The following is a 6,289-nucleotide window of genomic DNA, read 5'->3' as shown; positions in this document are numbered from 1 at the left end:
TATCAGCAAAGTATTATTTTTTGGATAGAATAATGGGTTCTTTTCTTCTTATTTCTAAATATCAGTTTATAAGATATTATGTTATTATATATTATATTATATATTATATTATATTATAATAATATAATATGCTTATAAGATAGAAAACAAAATTATCATGGAATATTTTGGTGAGTCATTTATTCAGGTGATTTAAAAACTGCAGCCATCCAGTTGAAAACCACTGGGCTAGAGGGGTGCCTGGGTGGCTCAGTCAGTTAAGCGTCTGACTTCAGCTCAGGTTATGATCTCATGGTTCGTGGGTTCGAGCCCTGCGTCGGGCTCTGTGCTGACAGCCAGCTCAGAACCTGGAGCCTGTTTCAGATTCTGTATCTCCCTGTCTCTCAGACCCTCCCCTGCTCATGCTGTCTGTCTGTCTGTCTCTCTCAGAGAAATAAATAAAACACATTAAAAAAAAATTAGAAAACCTCTGGGCTAGAAAGCAAAAGAACTAAAATAGGTTCATGGAAAGTGTGTGTGTTGTGTGTGAGAGAGAGAGAGAAATTTATCACCCACAAATATTCTGAAATGCCCCTTCATTTGGCCATGAATTATTTGGTCTATCTTCTATCAAGAAGTAGAATTTATGATTCCTTCGCTTGAATCCAGGTGGGTTCTGTGACTCTTTTAGCAAATAAAGTATGTCAAAAATGACACTATATTTGTTTTTAAGCCTGGGCCTTAAGAGACTGGCAACTTCATTCCTACCCTTTTTGGAATAATCCCTGTGTGGAAAGTCAACTACCATGTAAAAGTACTTTCAGGCCTCACCTGTAGGTACTCTGGTTGGTGACTGCAGCATAGCTAACAGCCTGCAGCAATGGTAAACCATGTGAGCAAGCCATTTTGGACATCTCTCCCAGTCAAGGCTTCATTATGACCCCAGCCTGAGCTGCATTCTGACTGCAACTGCATGAGAGATCGATCGCAAGTGAGAACTGCCTAGACAGCCCAAGGCACAGTGAAAGGTAGTAAAAAATTGTCTTAAGGTACTAAGTTTGAGAATTGTTTGTTACACACCAATAAATACCCAAAGCAAAATTTGTTACTTGGAAAAAAGGTAATATTGTAATAAAACTCAGTGCATATGGTATTGGTGTTGGCACCAGGGGCCGGGCAGAAGGTGGAAAGACCCTAAGGAGCTTGTTAATGAATGCAGAAGACTTGTTGACAGCTTAAAGGACAGGGAGACAAATGTTATTGGAAGCTGGATAAAGGGGGCTTCTTTTGAAATGATAAAAATACTGGCTACATTATTGCCTGTAGTAACATAGAAAATAGAAAATGAATCTCATGAGTAAGTCTGTCTGGGAAGGCTTTTCAGAGATTATAGAGAGTTACAGTTGGCATCTTATGACTACCTGTGATACAACACAGGAAGAAATTGAGGAACTAAAGGAACAATTAAGTTCTTGAGTAGAATTTAAAGAAAATACAGTGGCAACTGCGTGGCTTAGTCGGTTAAGCGTCCAACTTTGGCTTACGTCATGATCTCGCAGTCCGTGAGTTTGAACCCCACGTCAGTCTCTGTGCTGACAGCTCAGAGCCTGGAGCCTGCTTCAGATTCTGTGTCTCCCTTTCCCTCTGCCCCTCCTCCCCCCTCTCCCCCCTCTCCTTTTTCTCCCTTCCCCTCAAAAATACACATTAAAAATAAAAAGGCCATATACCTTACTACGTGTTAAATATGCTAGAACTCTGTGAATAAACTGTTACTCCGTGACTTCCTTAGAAGTACCTCCCTCACTCCCAAGATGCTGGAATGATAACTCTCCTTCAGCTCTTCCCACTATCCGAGTACTGTCTTTTTTTATCCTTTACTGGAAAGCTTCATCTNCCTAATCCTCCTATACGTGCAACCATATGATATTTGTCCTTCTCTAAGGCAGCATTATTTCTTACAAATAAGTTTATACTCTCTATGAAATGGATCACTAGAAGAATAAATGAGAATTTGCTTTCATGTGGTCAACCATGATATTAATCGTTTTTAATTAAACATTTACACAGTCACCAAGTGACTAAATCATGGGGCAAGGTACTAGAATTCTGAATGCAATTCCAGTCCACTGTAACTATTTCTGAAACTGGTCTGCAGACCATCTGCGTTACACTTACCTGCTGGTACTTGTTAAAAACATGTAATTTTGGTCTTCACTCCAGCCATGGTGAATCAATATTTCTAGAAGTGGGCCTGGGTATCTAACATTCTAGGGACACCTGGGTGGCTCAGTCGGTTAAGCATCTGACTTCAGCTCAGGTCATGATCTCGTGGTCCGTGAGTTCAAGCCCCATGTTGGCTCTGTGCTGACAGCTCAGAGGCTGGAAGATGAATGCACCTTCCCCGGTCACATTCTCTCTCTCTCTCAAAGAATAAACATTTTTAAAAATTACAATTCTAATAAACTCCCCCAGGAAAAGCTTACACATATTACAATTTGACAGTCACTTCTCAAGTATTAAGTTCACAAAACTTTAATTGCAACTGTAAAATTCACCTTGGTTTCTTTATAAAGTGAAAATTTTCTTAGATAATGTCTGAAATCCTTTTAAGATCTAAAGGTAAATATTGTGCAGTTCCCGGGTTTTAGGGTAGTTCTATTTTAAACTCCTGAGGAACCTCCACACTGTTTTCCAGAGTGGTTGCACCAGTTTGCATTCCCACCAGCAGTGTAAGAGGGTTCCCCTTTCTCTGAATCCTCACCATCTGATGTTATCTGAGTTGTTAATGTTTGCCATTCTGACAGGTGTGAGGTGATAGCTTACCATAGTTTTGATTTGTATTTCCCTAATGATGAGTGATGTTGAGCATCTTTTCATGTGTCTGTTCGCCATCTGGATGTCATTTTGGAAAAATGTCTGTTCATGTCTTCTGCCTATTAACTGCATTATTTGTTTTTTGGGTATTGAGTTCCTTATAGATTTTGGATACTAACCCTTTATCAGATGTCCTTTACAAATATTTTCTCCCATTCCAAAGGTTGCCATTTGGTTTTGTTGATTGTTATCTTTTACTGTGCAGAAGCTTTGTATCTTGATAAAGTTCCAATAGTTCATTTTAGCTTTTATTTCCCTTGCCTCCAGAGATATATCTAGTAAGAAGTTGCAATGGCTGATGTCAAAGAGGTTGCTGTTTATGTGCTCCTCCAGGAATTTGATGGTTTCCTGTCTCACATTTAGGTCTTTCATCCATTTGAATTTATTTTTGTGTATGGTGTAGGAAAGTGGACCAGTTTCATGCTTTTGCGTATTGCTGTCCAGTTTTCCCAGCACCATTTGTTGAAGAGACTAGGCTGTCTTTTTTCCATCGGATACTCTTTCCTGCTTTGTTGGAGATTAGTTGGCCATACATTTGTGGGTCCATTTCTGGGTTTTCTATTCTGTTCCATTGATCTGTGTGTCTGTTTTGTGCCAGTTCCATTCTGTTTTGATCACTACAGCTTTGTAATATTATTTGAAGTCTGGAATTGTGATGCCTCCAGCTTTGCTTTGCTTTTTCAAGGTTGCTTTGGCCACTTGGAGTCTTTTGTGGTTCCGTACAAATTTTTGGATTGTTTGTTCTAGCTCTGTGAAAACTGCTGGTGGTGTTTTGATAGAGATTGTATTAAAGTGTGTAGATTGCTTTGGGTAGTATAGACATTTACCTCTAACCCATGAGCATGGAATATTTTTCCATTTATTTGTGTCATCTTCATTTTCTTTCATAAGTGTTCTATGGTTTTCAGAATATAGATATTTTACCTCTTTGGTTAGGTTTATTTCTCCTAGGTATCTTATGGCTTTTGGTGCAATTGTAAATGAGATCAATTCCTTGGTTTTTCTTTCTGCTGCTTCATTATTGGTGTGTAGAAATGCAACAGATTACTGTACATTGTGTATCCTGTGACTTGACTGAATTCATTTATCATTTCAAAAGTTTTTTTTTTGTGTTTTTTTTTTTCTGGAGTCTTTTGGGTTTCCTATGTGGAGTATCATGTTATCTGCAAATAGTGAAAGTCTGATTTCTTCATTGCTGATTTGGATGCCTTTTATTTCTTTTTGTTGTCTGATTGCTGAAACTAGGACTTCAGTACTATGTTAAATAACAGTGGTGAGAGTGGACATCCCTCCTTGTTCTGACCATAGATGAAAAGCTCTCCAGTTTTTCTCCATTGAGGATGATATTAACTGTGGGTTTTTCATATATGTCCTTTATTATGTTGAGGTATGTTCCCTCCACTACTAGGTATTAACCCAAAGGATACAAAAGTACTGATTCAGAGGGACACATGCACTCCAATATTTATAGCAGCATTATCAACAATAGCCAAATTATGGAAAGAGCCCAAATGTCCATCAACTGATGAATAGATACAAGAAGATAAAAGCCTTAAGAAAGAATGAAAATCGGGGCGCCTGGGTGGCTCAGTCGGTTGGGCGGCCGACTTTGGCTCAGGTCATGATCTCGTGGTCCATCGGTTCAAGCCCCACGTTGGGCTCTGCGCTGACAGCTCAGAGCTAGAGCCTGATTCAGATTCTGTGATTCCTTCTCTCTCTGCCCCTCCCCACTCAAGCTCTGTCTATCTCTGTCTCAAAAATAAAATAAACATTAAAAAAATGTTTAAAGAAAGAATGGAAATCTTGCCATTTGCAATGATGTAGATAGAGCTAGAGAGTATTATGCTAAGCAAAATAAGTCACAGTAAGACAAATACCATATGATTTGGAATTTAAGAAAGAAAACAGATGAACATAGGTGAATACAAAAAGAGAGAGGCAAACAGTAAAACAGTCGTTAACTATAGAGAACAAACAGGGTTGCTGGAGGAGAGGTGGGCAAGGGAATTAGTTAAACGGGTGATGGGCATTAGAAGGGCACTTCTGATGAGCACAGGGCGTTGTATGTAAGTGATGTATCTAGAAATTCTACACCTGAAACTAATGTTACACATGTATTAACCAACTGGAATTTAAATAAAAACTTGAAAAAGAAAAAATAAGTGTTTGCAAGCATTGGTATAGAAGCCCATGGAAAGTGCCATATACTCATTGAAATGACACTATGTATAAACTTTCTTTCAACTAAGATCTTTCATTAAGATAGAAGTGTTTGCAAACATATGTGTGGAAGCATTTGGAAAGCACTGTATACTTAAGTCTTTGAAACTATACTATGTATAAAACTTCTTTCAACCAATATCTTCTTTCATTAAGATAGAAGTGTTGGTAGGGGCACCTGGGTGGCTCAGTTGGTTAAGCATCTGACTCTTGACCTTGGCTCAGGTCATGATCTCATGGTTTATGAGTTTGAGCCCCACATCGGGCACTGCAGAGCATGCTTGGGATTCTCTCTCTGCCCCTCCCTAACTCGTGCACACGTGCTCACGCGCACTTTCTCTTTCAAATATAAATAAATTAAAAAATAAGAAATGTTGGTAAACCTCTAGAAGCCTGTAAAAAGAGCCATATGCTTAACTCATTGCAAATACAGTACACTGTATAAAACTTCTTTTAGCTAACATCTTTCATTAAGATAGTAAAAATAAGTAAATAAATAAAATAAAGGTAAGTGTTGTTCTTCACAGAACTCTTGAAACTGTAGAATACACTTTCAGTATTGAAAGAGTGACCATGAAGGTTATCATACTGGATACCAATTGGAAATTACAATACCAAGTAATGAAAAAACACTGCAAAGTTTAATGAATACATTATGTACAAAGGTTACCAGCTATCTGCCAGTGCACCAGCTCCATATAACCCTCCTTTGGATGAAGCGAACAACTGTCACAGATAGTACTGTTCATTATAATCTATAAATAAAGAATTTTATGTGGACGCCTCTTTTAAAGGAGTTTCATTTGAGCTAGAAATGGGACATTGTGAATAAAATGGACTCCATTTGAAGAACCACGTTTCTAAAATACAAGGGAAAGAGATTTAAAACTGTGTAATGAAAACACTTTGAAAGTTACCACAAGTATTTTAATAATTGCTGGGCGGCGGGTTGTTTGTTTTGTTTTTTACTTTAAGCAACATGCCTACTGTATCTTGTGAAAAAATGATAAATAGCCCCAGTATGACTGTTTTAAGTAATAGTTATTACATAAAATGAAGCACTTTACTGTGTCACCAAAATTTACCGGGGAGAATATCACGTGCTGAATTTAACAGCAGATGGTAACTCAGAATAGAAAAAATGTGGTTGATCTAAGTCAAAAGAGCAAATTTAAATCCATGTACAAGAGTAATCATACAATTTTTAAGCAATATT

The sequence above is a fragment of the Crocuta crocuta genome, unplaced genomic scaffold, assembly GCF_008692635.1.
Source record: "Crocuta crocuta isolate KB4526 unplaced genomic scaffold, BGI_CrCroc_1.0 scaffold99, whole genome shotgun sequence".
NCBI classification, from domain to species: domain Eukaryota; kingdom Metazoa; phylum Chordata; class Mammalia; order Carnivora; family Hyaenidae; genus Crocuta; species Crocuta crocuta.
The sequence above is the reverse complement of the archived record's forward strand: the minus strand, read 5'-3'. Positions refer to the sequence as shown.